This window comes from Mustela nivalis (assembly GCF_964662115.1).
Source record: "Mustela nivalis genome assembly, chromosome: 5".
In the NCBI taxonomy this organism is placed as follows: domain Eukaryota; kingdom Metazoa; phylum Chordata; class Mammalia; order Carnivora; family Mustelidae; genus Mustela; species Mustela nivalis.
In genome coordinates, this window is record NC_139024.1 from 89,117,300 (window position 1) to 89,141,920 (window position 24,621).

At 48.3% G+C, this 24,621-nt stretch overlaps 1 pseudogene across 1 annotated transcript; it reads left to right on the forward strand.

Moving 5' to 3' along the window:
* The first annotated feature begins 335 nt into the window (after window positions 1-335).
* LOC309864127 (transcription initiation factor TFIID subunit 10 pseudogene) lies at window positions 336-23,280 on the forward strand (annotated as a pseudogene). Its single transcript has 2 exons — window positions 336-340; window positions 22,623-23,280. The product of its transcript is annotated as a transcription initiation factor TFIID subunit 10 pseudogene (transcript).
* Window positions 23,281-24,621: the final 1,341 nt, after the last annotated feature.

The following is a 24,621-nucleotide window of genomic DNA, read 5'->3' on the forward strand; positions in this document are numbered from 1 at the left end:
CTCAGGTCTGTGAAGCTCCAAAAACACTGCTACACAGCAACTAAAATAATCTGAAGTGCTTGTACTTGCTCATTCTGTTTTTAAAAACTGGAAGTCATAAAACAGGAGCATGTGACTTAGTATTGTTTGTTTATTTTTATTTTATTATTATTTTTTTAGTATTGTTTATTTATTCACCAAAGAACTTAACACTCAGTGTCCTAAGAAAACTGAGAAAATGAGGAATAAAAGACAAGACATTCTTATCTTCTAAGAGCTGCCCTTGGGGCCAGTAGCCCCTTGTATGAACAGGGGACTTTAGGTCAGACAGCTACACATTGAAGGGAGGGACCAGTATGAGGTGAGGGTGCACAGGGCGACACCGAGGGGAAATGTTAGTCAGTGTAACTGCCCAACAGCTGGGATGGTGCTGCACTCAAATCTGCGTAATGTTTAACTTACAGGCAACTCTCAAAAGACACCAAACAGAAATCTCAAGCTGAGTTGAAGATCAGAAGGAAAAGTCAAGGAGGATGACATGCACTCAAATAAGAACACAAAGAAATCGAGGTGAACTTTTTAGTACTATTTTGTTGTTGACAATTTGTACAATTTACAGGGCTGCTTACTTGGCTCAGTTAGCCTATACTATACTACACTACGCTATACTATACTATACTATACTATACTACACTACACTATACTACACTACACCTATGCTACACTACACTATACTAAACTACACTATACATCCACTCAGTGCTGTGCTGCTATTGAAGTTAAAAATGAGCATTTTTGACTTGGTATGAGCTCAAAGCTACAGAGTTTTCCAGAGTTAAGAATAATTAGTAGCCTCCTAAAAACATTGGCATTTTCTCCTGATTTGGGGGCGGTAGGGGTGGGGGGTGTTGGCAAGAGATGTTGCATGATTAGCATTACTCTCCCCATGTTACAGATGAAGAAAATGGGGTTTGGGCCAGGTCACGTGGTTGTTACTTAGAACTAGGGTTTAAATATGAACTTAGAACTAGGGTTCTAAGTAACTAGGGTTACTTAGAACTAGGGTTTAAATATGAACTTTCTGGTTTCAAATCCCTTGATTTTCCAATAGAACACAATCTTATCCCTGAAACATGAAGTAATATTTGGTGCAGATTGCCCTGTGCAGAATGTAAGGCCTTTGGCAACATCCTTGCACACATGAGTCAGGGATCTTAATGAGAATGATGATACCTGCTCAGATCAGATTTCCACTTTGTTACTGTATCTCATGTTTATCTGCATTTAGTGTTTACTCCATTTCAAAAGAAACCAAGTATAAATATGGCACAAGAGGAATGTCTGGCTGTTCAGCTATTTGATTACTCATGACATACTTGTATAATTATTACTTATCTTCCTAGTATGTAGAAACTGCTACATCTCACCAGAGCGAAATCCAGAGATTTACTGCAGATGGTTGCAAAGAATCTCTACTTGAAGAGAAAAGGCACTTCTGCTTTCTGGTCGACAAACACCGTAGCTTTGCAAATCACTTAATTATTATCATTTATAGGTGGGTTTGTGATAGCAAGTTTTTTTGCATTATTAATAATTTAATTTCATACTCAAATGCCCTTGGAATGCCTCACCTTCCACATGTGTCTCAATGTAAAGTGGGGGGCCTAGTTTGCCGATGAGAAGAGATGCCCACTTGGATATGTAAACTTTCAGAAATGTGGATGAAATGGTCAAATATTGCTTATAAGATTAATTTAGTAGTATATCCATATTTAACATCTTTCATAAAATAACACTTAATGATCGAGAAGTAGCACTTTTTTTCTTATCTCACCTATGAGTCAGCTGTTCTCAGACTCTCTGATGCGTCCTCAGCTCAGTGCCTTCACGAGAGCCATGGGATGAGAGTCCCAGTGGGCCCCAGGCCCACCCCAATTGGGGAGTTCAAGTGTTCACCTTGGGAGTCCATGCACAGAGGTGTCCCTGGAAGTTCCTGCGTCTGGGACATGCCAGCCCTCTCTGATGATTGAGAGAAGCAGCGTGGTAGGGATGGGTTCTCTCCAAGATTTCAGTTGTGTATTTACTGATAGGACTTGGGCCAAATTTGCACGAAGAATGAAGGTCTTTGGTGGTGGCAGTCACTGGTTCTCTCCTCTTCTAGGGCCTCCCTTGGCTCACTCTGATCCCCTTACCTTTAGATTTGACATTAGCTGTGCAATGCTCAGCCCTGCATAGTGTTGTGTTATGGTTACTGTTTTTAATTGTAATGATTCAATTTTGTTAAGTTTATTCCCAGTGAAGGAGGCATAGGTGTCTTAGAGAATAATTAGCAGAACTCTGGTGCCATTCATCACAACATAAGGCACTTCAGAAAAAAGTAGCCACCAAAGTATTCAAGGTAATGAAATCAAGCATTGCAGTTTGCCACTCCTTGAGCCTCAGCTTTATTACTTTTCACAAACATGGAAATTTGGATCCTATGGATAGTTTATACACGTGGGTCCACTCTAACCTCTGAAATGAAAGCAAAGATGCTAAAGGGCAGTTGACAACCTACAGGATAGATCTGAAACTGCATAGGGAGTAAGAGAAGGTGCTGTCATTGGGCCAGAAACACTGAAGGAGTCTCAAAGAGAGAAAGGCAAGATCAGTGTGTGGAGAATCAAGAGAGAAGAAAAACTCAACCTCAAGCATGTGCAGGGCAAGACTACAGCAGAGGGCAGAGCAATGACCTCAGAGCCAGAAGGTATAAGAGGAGGTGGAGAATGGTACGTGGCATTCCTGTATGTGGTCAGTTCTAGACTATTTGCATCCTCTAAGATCGTTGGTTTCTTCCCCCGGTCCCACTTGCACTGACCAGTAGGCAACAGGGACTTTTGTCCAGTGGCCGAAACTGTGTGTTTCCACAGAAGCAGCCAGGCACACTCCTGGCTGTATCTTCCCTGTCCCCACCTCACTGTGAGTAGTCTGTGATAATGAGAATAGGTGAAATATAGACGAGGATAAATAGGCAGAAGACTAGGGAATGCTGTACAATACAGAGATGGACAGATAACCAGGAATCCCTGAACAAGTGAGGAAAACCGGTATCATGAAAAGACACACTGAAAGAAAAAAAATGGGAATGACCAATATTGGAGGCAACAGAGGCAGTAGGGCTGAGAAGAAATCTTTAGAAAGAAAATGAAGATACTACGTCCCCAGGAGAAAATCAACTAAAAATTTTGGAAATTAAAAATGAATTATTATTCACAATTGAAATGTATGGAATTTGCTTAAGCAAATTCCAGGCACAAGGGAAGATGGATGTAGCATATATGAAACAATACTGGTGATGAGTTCTTAATTGTTGAAGCTGGGTGTTGGGTACAGGGAGATTTACTGTGCTGTTTCTCCTTAATACATGCTTGAAATTTTCCCCTCCCCTTCTCCCCTTCCACAAAGAACATAAACAACAAAAACCCCCACACCAACGGACGGGCTCATTAACAGAATGGAACTGCTTGGAAAATTAATCCAAAGACCTCTCCCAAAACACAGAACGAAAATGGAGAGAGGATGAAAACATAATGTTAAATTGGAAATACCCAACTGCCTTCTCAAAATCATCACCAGATATCTAATGGGGATCTCAGATTCAACTTGTCTAAAACCAGATGACTGATTTTCTCACTCTAAATGGGCTTCTCTAGTTTCCCCATCCGGGGAGATGGCATCTCCATCCTTTCAGTAGTGTGGGCATAAATGTGAACTTCTCTCCCTCCCCCTACCCCGTCCCCCACAGCCAACCCCTGGGCATGCCCTGTTGTTTCCAGCTTCAAAGTATATCCAAGTCTAGCCACTTCTCAACCCTCCACTGCCCTGTGGTCCCTGAACTGTAGTTGACTCTGCCTAGTCTTTAACACAGCAGCCACAGTGAGCCTGGACAAATGAAAAAAACCCAAAACCTTGATAGATTTGTGGTCAAGTTGCAGAAGGGGATAGAGAGAAAATTTTAAAAATTTACAGAGGGGGTGGGGAATAGATAACTTACAAAGAGAAGAGAACTCCACTGGCACCAGATTTCTTTTTACTAAAAGAAGATGTTAGAAATCAATGGAGCAATGCACTCAAAATTCCTTGGAAAATTGATTTTAAATGTAGAATCCTAGAGTACCTGGGTGGCTCAGTTGGTTAAGTAATGGCCATTGGCTCAGATCATGATCCCAGGGTCCAGGGTCCTGCTTTGCAGGGAGTCTGCTTCTCCTGTCCCTCCTCCCACTTGTTCTCTCAATCTCTCAAATAAATACGATCTTCTTTAAAAAACAAATAAATGTAGAATCCTGTAGGTAAGTATTACCTAGGAGGGAGCCTAAAATCCACAGAGACAGAAAGTAAATTAGTGGTTGCCAGGAGGTGGTAGGAAATGGCGAGTAACTGCCTTTTAAAAAAATAAAGACCAAAAAAAAAAAAAAAAAAAAGAGAGAATGTGCTATTCATGAAATAATAAGTATGGGACATTGCCATCCAACCAACAGAACTTTGGGAAGAAGGTGGAATTTAAAGCATGTTGAAATAGCCCTGGGAATCTCTAATTCCATCACTGTAATACACTAATATTAAACTAATAAGGAATTTTTTACAGGTTGGGAAAGATGATGACACTTTCTAAATATTCGTCAAAGGTGCCCCCAGCTCCTTCAGCCAGTGTGTATACTAGTCTTTTGATCAATATGTTTAATAACCTAGCAACACATGGATAGAATTCAGAAAGGATGCAGAACTCAACAGGTAAGATATTTGATTTCTTTAAAAATACCTTTTTAGAGGTATCTGGGTGGCACAGGCTGTTGGGTATCTGACTTTTGGTTCTGGGTCATGATCATTGTCTTGGATCATGATCACGGGGTCCTGGGAATCAGCCCCAGTCATTCTCTGGGCTCAGTGGGAAGTTGGCTTTAGATTCTCTTTCCCTCTGCCCCGCTCCCTGTTTGTACCCCTCAAATAAATAAAGGCTATAAATTAGCTTGGGTAAAAAATTAAAAAGCACCTTTTTAATTCTTTAAATATTTTGTCTGTTACCCTGAGGTAGAAGTAAATAAACATCTGTGGTAACACACATTTAACCCTGTGTTGTTGAACAAATTTTTTTTTAACATTTCATTTATTTATTTGAGAAAGCACAAGCAGGGAGAATGGGCAGAGGGAGAGGGACCCTGATGTAGGGCTCAATCACAGGACCCTAGGATCATGACCTGAGCTAAAACCAGAAGCTTAACCAACTGAGCCACCTAGGCATCCTGTCTTATTGAAACTTATATTTCAAAGTAAATAAACATCTGGTTTATTATAAAACCATAAGACATTTTATAAGTGACACATTTCTTTGACAAATTTTAATTCCATGTCCTGATTGATGTTTATAGGAAGGAAATGTACTATGGAAAGGAGTTCACCTCAGCACTGGAAAATTGGGCCTGTCATGCCCCTAGGCCCTAACCTCAATGCTAGGTTGGACTTTGAGCCTTCTGTCCCGAGAGGCCTCACAGCCAAGTTCTACATATTGGGGATATCTGAAAAATACCAAGGAACATGCCTGCCCCCCTCGTCCCCAGCCAAGGGAAACCATACCATTTGGAACTCTGGAAAGAATTCAGGGCAGGAAAGAGATATCTGCATGCCCAAATGAGGCCACGCCCATGTTTAGTGGCCCCCTGCAGTCTATCCAGAGTCTGACAGTCACCCTGACACAGGCCCTCCACTCTGCTGCCTATAGAGTTCACCTCAGCACTGGATATTTGGGCCTGCCATGCCCCTAGGCCCTAACCCCAACCCTAGGTTGGACTTTAGGGCTTCTGTCCCCAGAGGCCTACACATTGGGGATATCTTAAAAATACCAGGTCTTGCCAGGCACCCAGAAAGATACTGTGGCATATGGACCCATGGAAAGGATTCCGAGCAGGAGAAGTCTGCGTGCCCACATGAGGCCACCCCTACATTCAGTGGCTCCCTGTTCTCGATCCAGAAGCCGGCAACTCACCTTGATCCAAACCCTCAACTCAGTCCCTGGGCAGTTGTTCGCCTCAGCACTGGCTTATCAGGTCTGCTATATCTCTAGGCCCTCACCCTAACCCTTGGTTGGATTTGAAGCTTCTGTCCCCAGAGGCCCGGCCACCAAGTGCTACCCATTGGGGATACCTGAAAAATGCCACTGGACTCTATCTGTCACCCAGAAGGAAACCCTGCCATTTGTTTCTCCAGAAAAGATTCAGAGCAAGACAAATCTGCATGCCCATGTGAATCCACCCCACATTCAGGGGCCCCTGGACACAACAGGGAGCCTGACACTCCTCTGATCCGCACCCTCAACTCAGTCCCTCTGAAAGTTCCCTTCAAGGCCTACAAACCTCTGCCATGCCTCTAGGCCCTAACCCTGAAAATAGGTCTAGCTTTGGGTCTTCTGTCCCCAGAGGCCTGGCTCCCAAGCCCTAGGGACTGTGGACACCTGAGCAATACAAGGGGACCCATCCTGCCACCCAGAGGGAACTCGCGTCATTTGGAACTCCGGAAAGGACTCAGAGCAAGACAAATCTGCATGCCTCATGAGGGCACACCCAATGTCCATGGCCCCCTGGACACAAACTAAGAGACTGACACTCCCCTGACCCAGGCCCTCAACTCAGCACCTGGGGAAGCTTGCCTCACTGCCTGCAGATCAGGCCTGCCATGCTCTAGTCCTTTACTGTAACCCAAGGTTGGACTTTGAGGCTTCTGTGTCCCGAGGCCTGGCTCCCAAGCCCTACGTTGGGGAACATGAGCAAAGACAAAGAACTCTGCCTGTTTCCCAGAAGGAAACCATACCATTTCAAACACCAGAAGGGATTCAGAGCAGGAGAAATCTACATGCTCACCTGAACCCACCCACCTTCAGAGGCCCCCAGCTGATGAGGGAACAGAAGGCAAGCTGAGGACAAACCAGAAGCTGGCACCCTACAACCCTGCCCCCATGGGATATTGTGACATTCCTTGGGCCTTCCTGGCTGCCCTAAAGGAAAAACAAATAGTTAAATTGTAGAGATCAAAATCCTGCAAGACCTGAATTTCCCTCAGTTCACAAATGTCCTAGTGATTTATAAGGAAGAGGCTTCCTTATCAATAGCCTAACTTGCAAAGACCCATAACTCAGTTCTTAAAGCCCTAACATCCTCTTCCCCACCCTAAAATTGAGGGGGGGCTGAGGCAGAGGGAAATGTAAACAAAGTTAAATTTCTTCTAAACCTAAATTTCTTCTCTTCTTTGATAAGGACATGTGATAGCATGTCATTGATAGCATGTCCTGACATTCCTCCAGGAAGCTGCCAACTATTTTACTGTTCATGCCTTACTAAAAGCAAAAACACCGTAACCTGACAATGGCAGGACCTCTGGTATCTTGTAGGTACTCTTTAGCATAGGAAAGTGCTTTTGAAACCTCCCTTTTCCTTACCATCCCCCCCATAGTATATAATCAACCAGCCCTTACAATCCCAGTGTAGCAGCTCTTTCTGCCCACAGGTCCTGTCCCATACTTGAATCAAATCACCTCTCTGCACCAGAGATGTCTTAAGAATTTTTTCTCGGTTGTCAGCTCTGGACCTCACTTCTATTCTAAACCTCATCACAGCTACATACACCAGAGCCTGACACCCTCAACTAAGCCCCCAGGAAGTTGGCCTCAGTTCGAGCAGATCAGGCGTTCCATACCCCTAGGCCCTAAACCTAACCCTAGCTTGGGCTTTGAGGCCTCTATCTCCAGAGGCCTGGCAACTAAACATTGCACTTTGGGGATACCTAAGCAATGCCACAGGAATCTGCCTGCCACCCATAAGAAAACCATGCCATTTGGAACTCTGGAAAGGATTCAGAGCTGGAAATATATACATGCCCACATGAGGCAACCCCCATTTTCAGTGGTCCTCTGGACACTAAGGCAGAGGCTGAGAGTCACCCTGACCCAGGCCCTCAACTCTGTGGCATAAGGAGTTTGCCTCAGCACTGGAAAATCTGGCCTGCCATGCCCCTATGTAGGCCCTAACCCCAACCCTATGTTGGACTTTTAGGCTTTTGTTCCCAGAGGCCTTGCAGCCAAGCTCTAAACATTGGGGATATCCGAAAAATAATGAAGAGCGGGCCTGGCACCCAGAAAGATATCATGGCATTTGGAATTGCAGAAAGGATTCAAGGCAAGAGAAATCTGCATGCCCACTTTAGGTAACTCCCACTTTCTGTGGTCCCCTGGACACTAACCCGGAACCTGACAGTCACCCTGACCCAAGCCCTCAACTCCACCACCTTAGGAGTTCACCTCAAGACTGGAAAATCAGGCCTGCCATGCCCCTAGGCCCTAACCCCAACCCTAGGTTAAACTTTCAGGTTTCTGTCCCCAAGAGGCCTGGTAGCTGAGCTCTACACATTGGGATATCTGAAAAATAACAGGTCTCACCAGGCACCCAGGAAGATACTGTGGCATTTGGACCCACAGAAATAATTCAGAGCTGGAGAAATCTGTGTGCCCACATGAGACCACCCCCATGTTCCTTGGCCACCTACACTTGATCCAGAAGCCAGCCACTCACCCTGACCCAAGCCCTCAACTCAGCACCTGGGAAGTTGTTTGCATCAGCTCTGGGTGATTGGGTCTGCCATGCCCCCAGGGCCTCACACTGACCCTCAGTTGGAATTTGAGGCTTCTGTCCCCAGAGGCCTGGCCACCAAGTACTACACATTGCGATACCTAAAAACTGCCACAGGACTCCATCTGCCACCCAGAAGGAAACCCTACCATTTGGATCTCCGGAAAGGATTCAGAGCAGGACAAATCTGCATTCCCATGTGAATCCACCCCACATTCAGGGGTCCCTGGACACAACAGAGAGCCTGACACTCCTCTGGCCCAAGCCCTCAACTCACTTCCCTGGAAAGCTCATGTTAAGGCCTACAAACCTCTGCCATGCCTCTCAGCCCTAAACCTGAAAATAGGTTTAGCCTTGAGTCTTCTGTCCCCAGAGGCCTGACTCTCAATCCTTAGGATATGCCGACACCTGAGCTATACAAGAGGACTCCTCCTGCCACCCAGAAGGAACCTGTGCTATTTGGAACTCCAGAAAGGATTCAGAGCAAGAGAAATCTGCATGCCTACTTCAGGCCACACCCATATTTAGTGGACCTCTGGACACAAGCCCAGAGCCAGCAGTCACTCTGACCCAGGCACTCAACGCAGCCCTTGGAACACTCCCAAAAGTACCTTTAGATCTGTCATTCAATGCCTCTAGGCCCTAACCCAAACCCTTGTTTGGGTTCTGAGTGGTCCATCCCCAGTGGTCGTGCTCCAAAGAGCAGGAGTTTGGGATACCTGGGCAGCAGCAGAGGACTCAGCTGGACTCTTTGAAGGAAATCTTGCCCTTTGGAACTCTGGAAAAGATTCAATGCTGGAGAAATCTGCATGGCCATCTGAGGACCCCCTCCCCCATGTTCAGCGGCCTCCTGGGCACAAAGCTGGAGCCTGACACTCACCCTGACATTTTGTGTCAACTCATCCCCCAGTAGAAATCTAACAGCCTGGGAAGTTCACGCCTGACATGCCCTTAGGCCCTCACCTTAACCCTAGGGTGGGTTTTCAGGGTTCTGTCCCGAGTCCTGACATGAATGCCCTACATGTTGGGGACACCTGAACAATACCAGAGGACTCCGCCTACCACCCAGAAGGAACCCCTGACAATTGGAAATCTGATAAGGATTCAGAGTAGGAGAAATCTGTATATCCACCTGAGGCCACGCCCACATTTAGTTCACCCTTGAACACAAATCTGGATCCTAACACTCATCGTGACCCACACCTTCGACTCAACCCTCCATCCCCCTGCCCCAGGAAACTCACCGATGCACCCTCAGTTTGGTCCAGTTAGGTCCAAGGCCCTAACACTTAAACTAGGTTGTGTTCTGAGAGGTCCATCCCCAAGGGTCTGCCTGTAATGCCCCAGGGAGTGAGGACAGCTGAGCAATATCTGAGGACTAAGCCTACAACACAAGAAAACCCTGCCATTTGGAACCCCAGAAAGGATTCAGGGCAGGAGAAATCTGAAAGCAAAGCTGGGCCCATCCCAGCAATCCCCCCACTTTCATCAACCCCCTGAACATGAACTCTGAACCTGACCCTCACTTTATCCCTAAACTAACCCTAATCCTAAATCCTAAACCATAGCCGTATACTCCTAACCTCTAACGCCTAACCCTCACCCTAACCAGAAGAGACCTGGAGAATAGTGAAAGATATTTCAGACAGTCGGGTGGGTAGACACAGTTTAAGTGGACATATGGTCATTTTATAAGGTGGAATCTGTAATGATCTCCTCATTTCAGGTTATATGGTGGTTCCATGGGACAGTGTTCCTGTTGGGGGGTGAAATGCACTGAAGTATCCCCTGTGAAGTGGCAAACATGGTAAAGAAATGACAGCTGTGGAGTCTGAGTGTGGAGATATAGTGTATTTGTGCTGTTGTATCAAGTTAATGCAGATGTGCAATCACCGCAGAGTAAATGACTCTTCCAAACATCCACATTAGCATGTCACAGAAGCAGAGAGGACATCAGACTTTGGGATGGAGGCCAAGCCTTCCCAGATCCAGTTCACCCACTGTGGAGAGGCCACTCGCCCTTGGAGGAGGCCACATGTTAGCAAGAGACTTGTGGGAGGATTAATTGGGCTCCCCCACGGTCTCGGGTGCAGTAGAAGCAGTGGGATTCAGAATTCCAATTATCCACAATGTTCCACCACAACCTGGTTAGAACTGTGGAAAAAGCATGAAGGGAAGCCTCAGTAAAGTGGACTGGGGAAGCTGGAAGGGGGCACCTGCCGGTCAGTGTCCATTACAGACCCCACAATAAAATCCCCACAGTAGACACTCATCCATTCCAGGCCCCATAGGAGAAGCTGGAGGGTTCATCTCCTACAAGAAATCCACCATCCCCACAGCTCAGCTGGTGAGAATCCTCCATCACCCCAAACCCCTGCCTTTCTCCAGTGGACTTTCCCTCCAAGCAACCCTCCCAACTTTTTCCTTCTCCATGAAATAATGTTCCTCTCCTTTGTTTCTTGCACTTGCATGTGATGTGACCATAGTTTGCTCATCCCAGATTGTGATTCTCTGCTATTCCCAAATAAACCCATTTTGCTGGTCAAATAACTGGCAGTTTGAGTTTAAGGCAAAAAGAACGAATAAATTCAAGAAACTTGCAAGAAACAAAATCAATATACACAAATCAGTTGCATTGCTACGTGCTCCAAAGGAACCATCAGAAAGAGACTACAAAGAACAATCTCATTTACTACTGCATCCAAAAGAACAAGATACCTAGGAGTCCTCTGAACAAAGAGGGTGACAGACCTGTCCTGACAGCCATGGGACACTGATGACAGACATGGAAGGAGACACACAGAGATATGAAGACACTCTGTGCTCAGGGAAGAACCAACACTGGGAAAATACCTGCTCTCCCCCCAAGCCATCTACAGAGTCTGCACCGGTGCTCCCAGACTTCTAGACTCTGGACCAGCCCTGAAGTGGGTGTGGACACGGGAAGAATCCTGCAGGGCACAGGCGGGGGGAGCATGAGCACCAAGACAGGCAGGTGCTCCCTGACTGCAGACTGTCTGAGGAGCCCCAGGAACCAAATCCGTATGCACACAAACACAGATGCAGGGACCTGGGGAGCACCTCTGAGCCCCGAATGGGGAGAGCCCAAGGCCCTGCACAGAGCACCGTGGGAGGCCACATCACCACACACAAAACCACAGAAGCACCAGTGTCTACACAATGTGCCCTTCCTCAATGGGGTCCTGAGACCACGCACCCCCTCGCCAGTCTTCGCTCAGGCGGTTTCTCCTCACCTTGTCCTCCAGCAGCTGTCTGGTGGGGGCTAGACTGCTGTCAGTGTGAATGCAGCCCCACATCCACCACAGCAGGTCCTGTCAGTGTGGATGTGGACCCACATCCTCCCCAGCTTGTACTCTCAGCTTGGGAGTGGCCCCATGTCCTCCAGAAGTCTCTACAGTGGTCCTGAGGAAGCCAGTCTCCTGTCCCAGCTGAGGCTATGCAGGCCAGGCTGAGGAGGGAGCTGGGGTCTTGCACCCTCCGAAGGCAGTGGAGGCAGTGCAGGATTAGGGGAGCTCACCCTTCAGTAGAAGCACTTGCTCCCTCCCAGGTTACAGCTGAAGCAATTTAATTTTGGAAATTCAAGCTGTATGGAGCTCAATATCCCCCAGCTTCTCCAAAAACAGCTAAGGAACAATGAATTGGAAACAATATGGAATGACAATAGTCTCTAACCCAAAAAGTGGCACTGAACATGACCCTGGCCCTAATGTAGACCCACACTCTAACCTCAGCTTGCTCTCAAGCCTGGTCCTGACCCCAATCCAAGACCCTTACCCCAGCCCCCAACCCAAACAGTGTTCACAAGAATCAAAAGGTAGAATCTGCAAATATCCATCAATGGGGAATACATAAACAAAGTGTGATGAAAGGTTTGAATTTGGGTTCAGGTGCACGTTTTAGTCAGAGTTCTAGATCAGGTTTGGGTTTAGGATCAGGGTGAGGATTTAGAGTGACGGGCAAGGGAACAGTTAGACTTAGGGCATTAGGTTTATGATTTAGGGTTTAAGACTCAGGGCTTATGGGATAAAGTTCAAGGTCAAATTTGGGGTTTGGGTTCATGCTGGGATTTGGGTTCAGGGTTCAAGACTCAAAGTTCTGACTTAGGGTTTGGGTTAGTGGTTCAGGGCTTGGATCCAAGACTCAGATTCAGAGTCCAGACTTCGGGTTCAACTTCAGGTTTGGGATTCAGGGTTCCAGTTTGGGTTTCAAGGTCAGGTTAGGTTTTAGCATTAAAGTTAGGGGTTAAGGTTAGGTGTAGGGATAACACATTTTCTTCAGTTGCCATCATGGACACAAAATTCTATCTGAAGTTTCTTAACCTGAAATGTATTTCATCTGGGTGTCAGGAGCTGGTTTGGAATTTAGGATCCCCGTAACTCCCTACTGACAGCATTCTGGTCCTAGAGTCTCCCAGTCACCCAGAAATGTCTTTTTTCTTGGCCCAAACATACCCTTGGCAGAGAAGGGTGAGCCAGTACCAAAGTTGGGATGATTTCACAATGGTAGACGTGTGAAACCAAATACTGTGGAAATGTTCATGGAAAATGAAACAGGAGACAAATAATTGGTTGACTCGTGATTCTTCCACAGTAACAAAGACCAAGTTTCCAATAGAATCTGATAATGTTCCCTAGGAAGGCCTATGGTACTCATTACCACTACCCAAAGAGGGGCCCCTCTCCTGGTTTAAACTAAGAATCACAGCAGGATACATCCTACTTTGTGTCAAAAATAGAATTTTATTATCTGGCTGTTCCAATGTACAATTTGTGGAAGCACTGACAACATTTTCCTTTCTCAAATCCTCATCAATGCACATGTAAAATGCAGGCAACGTTGTAATGCACTGCTCATTGGAATACCAAGTACAAGGAGGGCTATGAGAAGCAATAAAAAGATATGAAATATGAAACTCAGAAAAACCACCTTTTATGAGCACTTAATGAGGATCCCTAACCATAAGATCTAACATCTCAACCTACAGAATTCACCCATAAAAATTATCAATACCAATAGCCTGCTGGCCATTGTAACTGCCTCCCCATTGACCTCTAGGCTTGTAATACACACTCAAACTGCTAGAGACACACTTCTCAGCAGAACAGGACTTGCCCACTCCCGGTGGACCAACCCTTACGGGGAAGCCAAAAAATCCCACTCCTTGGAAATCCCAGCCTTTAGGACAAAGTCACAGAAACCACACCCAGCACTCAATAAAGGACAGACATCTCTTGAAGCAGATGCTGCAGCTCACCACCACTCCCACAAAGTAACACTACTACAGACTCCAAATCTGTCCCCTTCCTGGGATTACAAAGGGCACCACATTCTTCCAATACTCCATCCTCAGAACAAAACCGTGAACTGTCCTCATCAGTCCTGTGTGCAGGCAAAAGCCAGACACTTTCTTTAGAGCACTAAGCCACTCACACCTATCCTAGCAGATGGAGGGTGCCGCTCTCCCTGACTTCCATTCCAACTATACAATACTTGGAACATGTCTTGCCATACTCCATGCAAAAGGCATATTCTTCATCTGCAAAATGATGGATAGTGAAACACCACGGATTTCCCGAACCTTCTTGAACCTAGATAATATGGAGATACAGCTTGGCCAGAGCTATTATCCCCAACCCCCTACACACAGACACACCCTTGCCTTGTGCACTCCAGATCAGTTTCCATCCGCTTTGCTCATTCTCAGCCGTTGTCTCTGTAGAGTAGTACAGTAGTACCGAGGGGCTGGGACTGAGGTGCTAGGTGCTAAGCCAACACCTTGGACCCACCTACTATCAGAAATTAATATTTGTTTTATTAAAAGATGCATCCCAGAAGGTCTTGCCACCACTGCCATTAGAAAAGTCATTACAACAGAGGTCCTAACAACCTGTGCCAATCTCCACTGCTCCACTTCCTGGCTCCAGGGATTGGCTCATCCATGGGCATGGGACCTGGTCCCAGCCAATGAGGTGGGAGGAACCTCAGGTCTCAGCCTGCACAGCCAAGCACAGTGTGGACCCCCAGACCAGGGACTTTTCCATCATGACTGCAGAAGTGGTATAGGCCAGTCCCGTGCCAGTGCCATAGAGGGCCCAGAAAGCCGGGCCATAACATTTCTGAGTGCTGAATCAGACTTGTCCTGAAGCCCACACATGCTAAATCCTCTGCTACTTCAGGAGAACCCTAAATGTGCTCATGGTCTTGGCCTGAACAAGATGACCATCTGTGTGGTATATCACCCACATGATATACCCACCAACAATGGGGACTTACTCAGCCAAACAATACCTACATAGAATTCAACCACAGACAAACATATTGTGGGAAGCTCGAGGCCTACAGAGAAAGGGTGGGGGGGGGGGTTCCTGAGGACTTAATTGTTCACCAATCTAAGTATCTTTTTTTTTTTTTTTTTCAAGTGAACTGGCCAGGGTCACGCAGGATAGATCCCGGTGTACTCCCACTCTGCCACTGGAAAAGAAGAGCCCTCACCTGCATCCTCCATCATGTTGCAGATCTGGAGTGTGGGAAACTATCACCCATGGGCCAAATGGGACCTCCCACTGTATTCTGTCAATCAGTTGTGGCTGGAACATGAGTTATGGATGGTCTGTGGCTACTTTCATGCCAAAATGCAGGAGTGGAGTCATTGTCAGAGAGACCACATGGACTGAAACACCTAACAGAAAATCTTTACAGAAGACTTTACAGAAAGGTCTGTGCCCATCCCTGGTCTCTAAGATCCTAGGATCACATCACTTCTTTGAGTAGAATGTAGCGCCTTCTGGGTCAAATCTAATTTCTTCACCCCCAGAGGCAAGGACTTCCATCCTTTTAGCCAGAACTCCATCTCCATCCTCCTCTATGGACACCTTGAATGGCATGTCTACAGGTCTGCAGCCCAATGGGAATTCACGGTAGTTTCCATGGTAGTGGTGCTCAGGAATGGAGATGTATGTGTGAACTTGTGAGTATGAGTGTGTGATTCCTCTTTGGTAGCCACAGTGTACAAGGAGAATAAATACAGCAGCGTGCTTTCTGTCCCACAGGAATGGCCATGCAGTGTGGTACCATAATGATCTCAGAAGGAAGCCACCTTCATAGAACAAACTTCATCTGGGAGGACTCCCAAATCCCTTGTCCTGCACTCAAAGTGACAGAGAGCCCCCCCTCCCCCCCGCCCATCAGGGTTTTGAAGGATGCCTGCTATTTCAGGAGAAAAGATCCCAAATCATTCCTCCACCTGTCATCCAGCCAGGCACCTGTGAGAGAGATCTACTCGAAGTCTGACGTGCTGCATCACACCCTGCCTCAACTCAGCTCCTGGGGAGTCTGTCTCAGTGCTGGCAGATCTGGTCTGTCATGCCCAGGACTCTACCTTACACCCAGGAGGAAACCATGTTGCTTGGAGCAGCATAAAACCATCACAGTGGGAGAAACTTGCATAACACCTGAGGCCACCCTCACATTCAGCAGCCCCCTTCCCCACAAACCCAAAGTCTGATGCACCGACTGACCCTCCCTTCTCAACTCAGCCCCCTAGAGAGCCTGGCCCATGCCAACAGATTGGGCTTGCCATGCCCTAGGAACCTTACACTAACCCTAGGTTGGGTTTAGATGCTTCTGTCCTCAGAAGCCTGGCTCCCAGGCCCTCTAGGTAGGGGACTCCTGAGCCACACCCGAGGACTCCGCCTTCCACCCAGGAGGAAACTGGGCCATTTGGAGCTGCTCAGAACTCTCAGAATGGGAGAAACCTGCATGCCACCCTGAGGCCAAAGCCATTAACAGCGGCCACTCTGGCCACAAACCCAAAGTCCTACTCTCTGCTTGACCCACCCCCTCAACTCTGCCTCCTAGAGAGTCCACCTCAGTGTAGTAGATAAAGCCTGCCATGCCCCAGGCCCTAACCTAAACCCTAGATTGGGTTTTAAGGATTCCATCCCCAGAGGCATGGCTCCCAAGCTCTCCAGATAGAGGATCCCTGAGCCTCTCCCCAGGGCTCCGACTGCCACCCAGGAGGAAATTGTGCCCATGTGAGCTGCGCAGAACCCAAGAGCAGGAGAAACCTGGATACCACCCTGAGGCCAAGCCTAACATTGGTAACACCCCTGGTTACAAACCCAGAGCCAGACACAACACCTGACCACCTCCCTCACATCAGCCCTCAGGGTAGCCTGCCTCAGCACCCAGATATCAGGCCTGTCATGCCCTTAGGCCCTAACCCTAAATTGGGATTTCTGGCTTCCATCCCCAGAGGCCTGGTCCCCAAGCCCTCCAGGTTGGGGAACCCTGAGTCACTCACCAGGACTCTGCCTGCCACCCAGGTGGAAACTGTGCCATTTAGAGCTACACAGAACCCTCACAGTGCAAGAAAACTTCATGCCCCCCTGAGGCCATCCCCATCACTAGCAGCCTCCCTACCAGAAGTCCTACTCCCTACCAGACACACCCACAACTCAGGCCCCCAAAGAGCCCACCTCAGTGCAAGCAGATGGAGTCTGCCATGCCCCTAGGCCCTAACCTTAGCCCTAGGTTGGGTTTTCAGACTTCCATCCCCAGAGGCATGGCCCCCAAAGCCTCCAGATTGGGGACACCTGAGCCACTCCCCAGGACTCTGCCTGCACCCAGGAGGAAATTGGGCCATTTGGAGCTGCACACAACCCTAAGAGAAGCAGAAAACAGCATGCCCCACTGAGGCCATCCCCAGGATCAGCGACACACTGGTTACAAATCTGTAGCAGGAAGCACCACCTAACCACCACCCTCACCTCAGCCCTCCAGGTAGCACACCTCAGCACCTGAATATCAAGCCTGCCATGTCCCTAGGCCCTAACCTTAACCCTAATTTGGGATTTCAGGCTTCCATCCCCGCAGGCCTGGCCCCCATGCCCTCCAGGTTGTGGAACCTTGAGCTATACCCCTCAGGGTATACAGGACTCCACCTGCCACCATGGTGGAAATTGTGCCCTTTGGAGCTGCACAGAACCCTCACAGTGCGAGAAACCTTCATGATCCCCGTGAGGCCAACCCCATCAGTAGTGGCCACCATGGCCACAAAGCTAAAGTCCTACTCCCCGCCTGAAACACACCGTCAACTCAGCCCCCCAGGGAGCCTGCCTCAGCCTTAGCAAATGGGGCCTGCCATACCCAGAGGCCCTAACCCTAGGTTGGGTTTTCAGGTTTCCATCCCCAGAGGCATGCCCCCCAAGCCCTCCAGGATGGGGAAACCTGAGCTACTCCCAGGACTCTGCCTGCCACCTTGGAGGAAACTCTGCTGTTTTGAGCTGTGCAGAACCCTCAGAGCAGGAGAAATCTGCATGCCCCCGAGACCAACCACAATCAAGAGCAGCCGCCCTGATAGTCCTACTTCCTGTTAACCCACACCCTCAAATCAGCCCCCCAGGGAGCCCACTTAGTGCTAGCAGATGGGGCCTGCCATGCCCAGAGGCCCTAACCCTAAACCTAGGATGGGTTTTCAGGCTTCCATTCCCAGTGGCATGGCCCCCAAGCCCTCCAGTTCGGGGACCCCTGAGAAACACAATAGGACTCTGCCTCCCACCCAGAAGGAAACTGTGCCATTTGGAGCTGTGCTGAACCCTCAGAGTGGGAGAAACCTGCACACTCCATTGAGTCCAACATTGGCAACCAACCTGGCTACAAACCCGGAGCCAGACACACTACCTGACCACCACCCTCAGCTCAGTCCTCTGTGTAGCCTGCCTCAGTGCACCCAGATCAGTCCTGCCATACCCCCTAGGCCCTAACCCTAACTCTAAGTTGGGATTTCAGACTTCCATCCCCAGAGGCCTGGCCCCAAAGCCCTCCAGTCTGGGGAACTTTAATCCATACCCAAGGACTCCAGGGTCACCCAGGTGGAAATTTTGCCATTTGGAGCTGCACAGAAACCTCACAGTGGGAGTAACCTACATGACCCCCTGTGGCCAACCTGGCTACAAACCCGAAGTCCTACTGAAAGACCCCCCCCTCGTCGTTAAGTAATTAACTGCTCTTTTGTTGTGTAAAAGTACCCCTCCTCCCCTTGCCATGAAAAGACCCTTCCCCCAGGGTTGAATTCAATGTAGCTGCTCTTTTGCTTTTCTGTAACCGCTTGGCTTTTAGGACATGACACTTGACTCCTGTTTGAACAAGATACCCTCTCCTAATAGCCGGGGCATAGTCACGTAGGCAAGGGGGCTGCATAGTCACGTAGACAGGATGCCTTTCTGCTGAAGTAATAAGATTAACCTCCCCTCTTTGTTCCCCTTCCCGCCACTTTCTTCTCGCGCGCAGGTCCCCAGAGCCAATCAACAAAACCCAAATATGCCTTTTTCAAAAGTTCAAACTGTTAACCAATCAGTTGCACCCCCCCAAAAATTTATGTGTACCCTTCTATAAAAGACCCTGCTTCTCTCCGGTCGGTGTGCTCGGTTTGCTGGAGCTGCCGACCACCCGCCGGTACCTGCGTAACAATAAACCTCTTGCTGTTTGCATCCAGTGGCAGTGTTGGATTCTTGGGTAAGGGGATCCGCGGGTCTTTCACTACTTCCCACCTGACCCACTCCCTCAACTCAGCCCCCCAGGGAGCCTGCCTCAGCACTAGCAGATGTAGCATGCCATGCCCCTTGGCCCAATCATAACCCTAGGTTTGGGTTTTCAGGCTTCTGTCCCCAGAGGCATGGCTCCCAAACCCTCTAGGTTGCGGATCCCTGAGCCACTCCCCCAGGACTCCGCCTGTAATCCAGGATAAATTTGTGCCATTTGGAGCTGTGCAGAAAACTCAGAGTGGTGAAACCTGCATACCCCACTGAGGGTATCCCAAACATCGACGACCCTCTTGGTTACAAACCTGGGGCCGGATGTACCACCTGACCACTGCCCTCATCTCAGCCCTCCAGATAACCTGCCTCAGTGCCTGCAGATCAGGCCTGCCATGCCCCTAGGCTCTAACCCTAACCCTAGCTTGGGTTTTCAGTTTTCCTTCCCCAGTGGCATGGCCCCCAATCCCTCCAGGTTGGGGAACACTGAGCTACTTCCCAGGACTCTGCCTGCCACTCTGGAGGAAATTCTGCTATTTGGAGCTGCATAGAACCCTCAGAGCGGGAGAAACCTGCATGCCCCCCTGAGGCCAACCCCATCAATAGTGGTCACCTTGGTCACAAACCCAAGTCCTATTGGTCCTATTGGTCCTTGCCTGACCAATGCCCTCAACTCATCCCCCTTGGGAGCCCACCTCAGCGCTAGCAGGTGGAGCCTGCCATGCCCCTAGGCCCTAACCCAAACCCTAGGTTGGGTATTAAGGCTTCTGTCCCCAGAGGCATAGCCCCCAAGCCCATGAGACTGGGGACACCTGAGCCACTCCCCAGGACTCAGGAGGAAATTGTGTCATTTGGACCTGCACAGAACCCTCAGAGCGGGAAAAACCTGCATACCCCACTGAGGCCCCCAACATTGGTGACCTCTCTGGATACAAAACTGGAGCTGGAGGCACCACCTGACCACCGCCCTCACCTCAGCCCTCCGGTAGCCCACCTCAGCACCCACAGACTGGTCCTGCCATGCGCTGAGGCCCTACCCTAACCCTAAGTTGGCTTTTCAGGCTTCCGTCCTGAGAGGCCTGGCCCCAAGCCCTCCAGTTTGGGGAACCCTGAACCATACCCATGGACTCCTCCTGCTACCCAGGTGTAAATTGTGCCATTTGGATCTGTGCAGAACCCTCACAGTGGGAGAAACTTGCATGGTCCCTGAGCTACACCCCAGGACTCCACCAGCCACCCTGCAGAAAATTCTGCTGTTTGAAGCTGCACAAACCCCTAGAGCAGTGAAACCTGCATGCACCCCTGAGGCCAAGCCCATCAATAGCTGCCACCCTGGCCACAAACCCGAAGTCCTACTCCCCACCTGACCCACGCCCTCAGCTCAGCCCCCAGGGAGCCAGCCTCAGCGCTTGCAGATGGGGACTACCATGCTCAGAGGCCCTAACCCTAACCCCTAACCCTATATTGGATTTTCAGGCTTCTGTCCCCAGAGGCATGGCACCAAAATCTGCTATGTTGGCAACTCCTGAGCCACTCCCCAACTCCTCCTGCCACTGAGAGGGAAATTGTGCTTTTTGGACCTGTACAGAACCCTTAGAGCTGGAAAAAAACTGCATACCGCACTGAGGCCACCCCTAATATTGGCAACCCCCCTGGTTTCAAACCTGGAGCAGGACGCACCACCTGACCACCGCCCTCACTTCAGCACTCCAGATAGCATGCCTCAGCACCCACAGGTCAGGCCTGACATGCCCATAGGTCCTAAACTTAACCCTAAGTTGGAATTTCAGGCTTCTGTCCCCAGAGGCCTGGCCCCCAAGCCCTCCAGGTTGGGGATTCCCTGAGCCACACCCAAGGCTCCGCCAGCCACCCAGGAGGAAACTGTACCATTTGAAGCTGCACAGAACCCTCAGAGTGGGAGTAACCTGCCTGCCCCCCTGAGGCCAACCCCACAAACAGCAGCCAACCTGGCCATAAACCCAAAGTCCTAAACCCGCCTGACCCATGCCCTCAACTCAGCCCCTCAGGGAGCCCACCTCAGCGCTAGTGGATGGAGCCTGCCATACTCCTAGGCCCTAACCCTAACCCTAAGTTGGGTTTTCAGGCTTCCATCCCCAGAGGCATGGCCCCCAAGGCGTCCATACTGGGGACCCCTGATTCATTCCCCAGGACTCTACCTGCCACCCAAGATGAAATTGTGCCATTTGGAGCTGCACAGAACCCTCAGAGTGAGAGAAACCTATATACCCTACTGCGGCCACCCCTAGCATAGGCGACCCCCCCCCCCCCGGTTACAAACCCAGATCTAGACGCACCACCTCTCTACCTCCCTCACCTCAGCCCCCCCGGTAGCCTGCCTCAGCACCCACAGATTGGAACTGCAATGCCTGTAGGCCCTAACCCTAACCCTAGAATGGGTTTTAAGTCTTCCGTCCCCAGAGGCATGACCCCTAGGCACGACCCCTAAGCCCTCCATACTGGGGACCACTGAGCCATACCCCAGGACTCCACCTGCCACCCAGGAGGAAATTGTGCCCTTTGTAGCTGTGCAGAAACCTCAGAGCAGGAATAACCTGCATGCCGCCTTAAGGCCTGAACAACCATGGGCGGCCCCAATTATTTCATGGATGATATGCAGAATTTAAGAAATAAGACAGAGGGCCCTAGGGGAAGAGAGGAGAAAAGGAAGCAAAATGAAACCAGAGAAGGAGACAAAGCAGAAGAGACACTTAAACCCAGGAAACAAACATGTTTTCTGAAGGGTACAGGGTTGGGGGACTGTAGTGGCTGGTGATGGGCATGGAAAGGGTATGTTCCGTTGTGAACACTGTGTATTGTGTAAAACAAAAGGATCACAAACCTGTACCCTAGAAACAAATAACATATTACATGATCTTTTTTTTTTTAAAGTGAAGGAAAAACATTTAGAATACAAATGTAAAGTAAGTAAAAATAAATAAATAAATAAATAAATAAATAAATAAATAAATAATCTCCCTGAAAAAAAGAGCAAGCAAGCAACTAAGTGACCTGGAGTTACCACACTCCAATTTCAAGCTAGTTTACAAACCTACTGTTAAAAAAAACGGTATGGTACTAGCATCCAAAACAGACACACAGGTCAACTGAACACAATAGAAAATTCAGAAACTGGGCGCCTGGGTGGCTCAGTGGGTTAAGCCGCTGCCTTCGGCTCAGGTCATGATCTCAAGGTCCTGGGATCGAGTCCCGCATTGGGCTCTCTGCTCAGCGGGGAGCCTGCTTCCTCCTTTCTCTCTCTGCCTGCCTCTCTGCCTATCTCTGCCTACTTGTAATCTCTCTCTGTCAAATAAATAAATAAAATCTTAAAAAAAAAAAAAAGAAAAAGAAAATTCAGAAACTGATAATCATAGTACCTTTGGCAAGGTTTATTTATTCATATATTAAATGAATACAGAGCTAAGGCCAGCCCCGCGGGGACTGTAGGGGGACCTGGGGCTGGAGCTGCGGCAGGGGGCACGGGACCCGTGGTGGCGCGGGCCGGGGAGCCAGCCGAGCGGCGCGGGGCAGCTCCGGTGTCGGCTAGTGGCGTGGCGTCCCCGGAGGGGGCCATGTCTAATGGGGTTTATGTACTGCCGAGCGCGGCCAATGGAGACGTGAAGCCAGTGGTGTCCAGCACGCCTCTGGTGGATTTCCTGATGCAGCTGGAAGATTATATGCCTACGATCCCAGACGCAGTGACTGGTTACTACCTGAACCATGCTGAATTTGAGGCTTCGGACCCACGCATAATTCGGCTCATCTCGCTAGTTGCCCAGAAATTCATCTCAGATATTGCCAACGATGTCCTACAGCACTGCAAAATGAAGGGCACAGCTTCTGGCAGCTCCCGAAGCAAGAGCAAGGACCACAAGTACACTCTAACCATGGAGGACTTGACCCCTGCCCTCAGCGAGTATGGCATCAATGTGAAGAAGCTGCACTACTTCACCTGAGCCACCCAACCTAAATGTACTTGTCTGTCCCCTTTCCCCACACCAGCCTGTTTTCATAATAAACTTTATTGTGACAGGCAAAAAACAAAACAAAACAAAAAACAAAAAACAAAAAAAAAATGATGGAAGAATTTAAACTTAGCTCTGAAGAATTATTAACATTGAATGGGAATTAATAATATTTATATCCTGTTCCAACCGTTGCTTCCAATAAATGCATTTCTTTAAACATGCTGTTTCAGGTAAATATATATTATAAGGATGATTTAGAATCCACACTTTTAAGAGAAAGTAATTTCACTTGAATAAACCTACCACAGGGTTATGGACATTGGGGAGGTATGTGCTATGGTGAGTGCTGTGAAGTGTGTAAACCTGGCGATTCACAGACCGGTACCCTTGAGGCTAATAATACATTATATGCTAATTTAAAAAATAAAAAATATTAAAATAAATAAACCTACCACGGAAAAGGAAATATAGATATACATCATCAGAACTGAGAACATCACAAAAGAAGACAAGCAGACACAATCTGGTGTCTGATGGAAGAATAGAATACTACTTCAGTAGTTCTGCCCAAATGTTCAACCTGTTGAAAGCAATAGATTCATCTACTCATCTACAAAAACGCAGATGACAGAGAAAAGTCCTACCAAAGTGTATGAAGACATCATCAATGAAGTCCACACTGCATGTATGCCTACAGGAAAAATATTTTCCCAACAAATAAACTGTAAAACCAGAAAGGAAGAGAAAGGAAGGGAGAAGGGAGGGGAGAAGGGAAGGGAAGGAAAAGAAAAGAAAAGAAAGAAACCTCAGAAGCTAACCCACACATGTATGGTCTTAACTTATGACAGAGCAGAGAATATACAATGGGGAAAAGGACTTTCTCCTCAGTGAACGGTACTGGGGAAACTGGACACGAAATGCAGAACCATGTGACTGGATCCCTTTCTTACACCACACATCCAAAACATGAAAGGATAAATGACTTGAACATAAGAACTGAATCCATAAACCTCCAACTAGAAAACACAGACTGTAAGTTTCTTGATACTGGTTTGGGGGAAGAGACTTTTACATGAGACACCAAAAGCAAAAATAAACAAGTGGAAGGACATCAAACTGAAATTTCTGCATGACAAAAGAAACCATCAAACCCTTAAAGGCAACCTCCCCAATGAGAAAAAATATCTGCACATTGTATGTGTGAGAAGAGGCTCATATCCAAAATACACAAAACACTCCTACAAATCCACACAAAAACTGAATAAAAACTGGGGAGAAGATGTGAATAGATACTTTCCAAAGATGGCATCCAGGTGGCCAACATGCTCAGAAAAAGTTGTTCAACATCGCTAATTGTCATCAGGGAAACAGAAGTCAAAACCGCAATCAGCTATCACCTCACAACTGCTAGAACAAAAATCGTCCCAGAGACAGACACCAGGTGTGGTC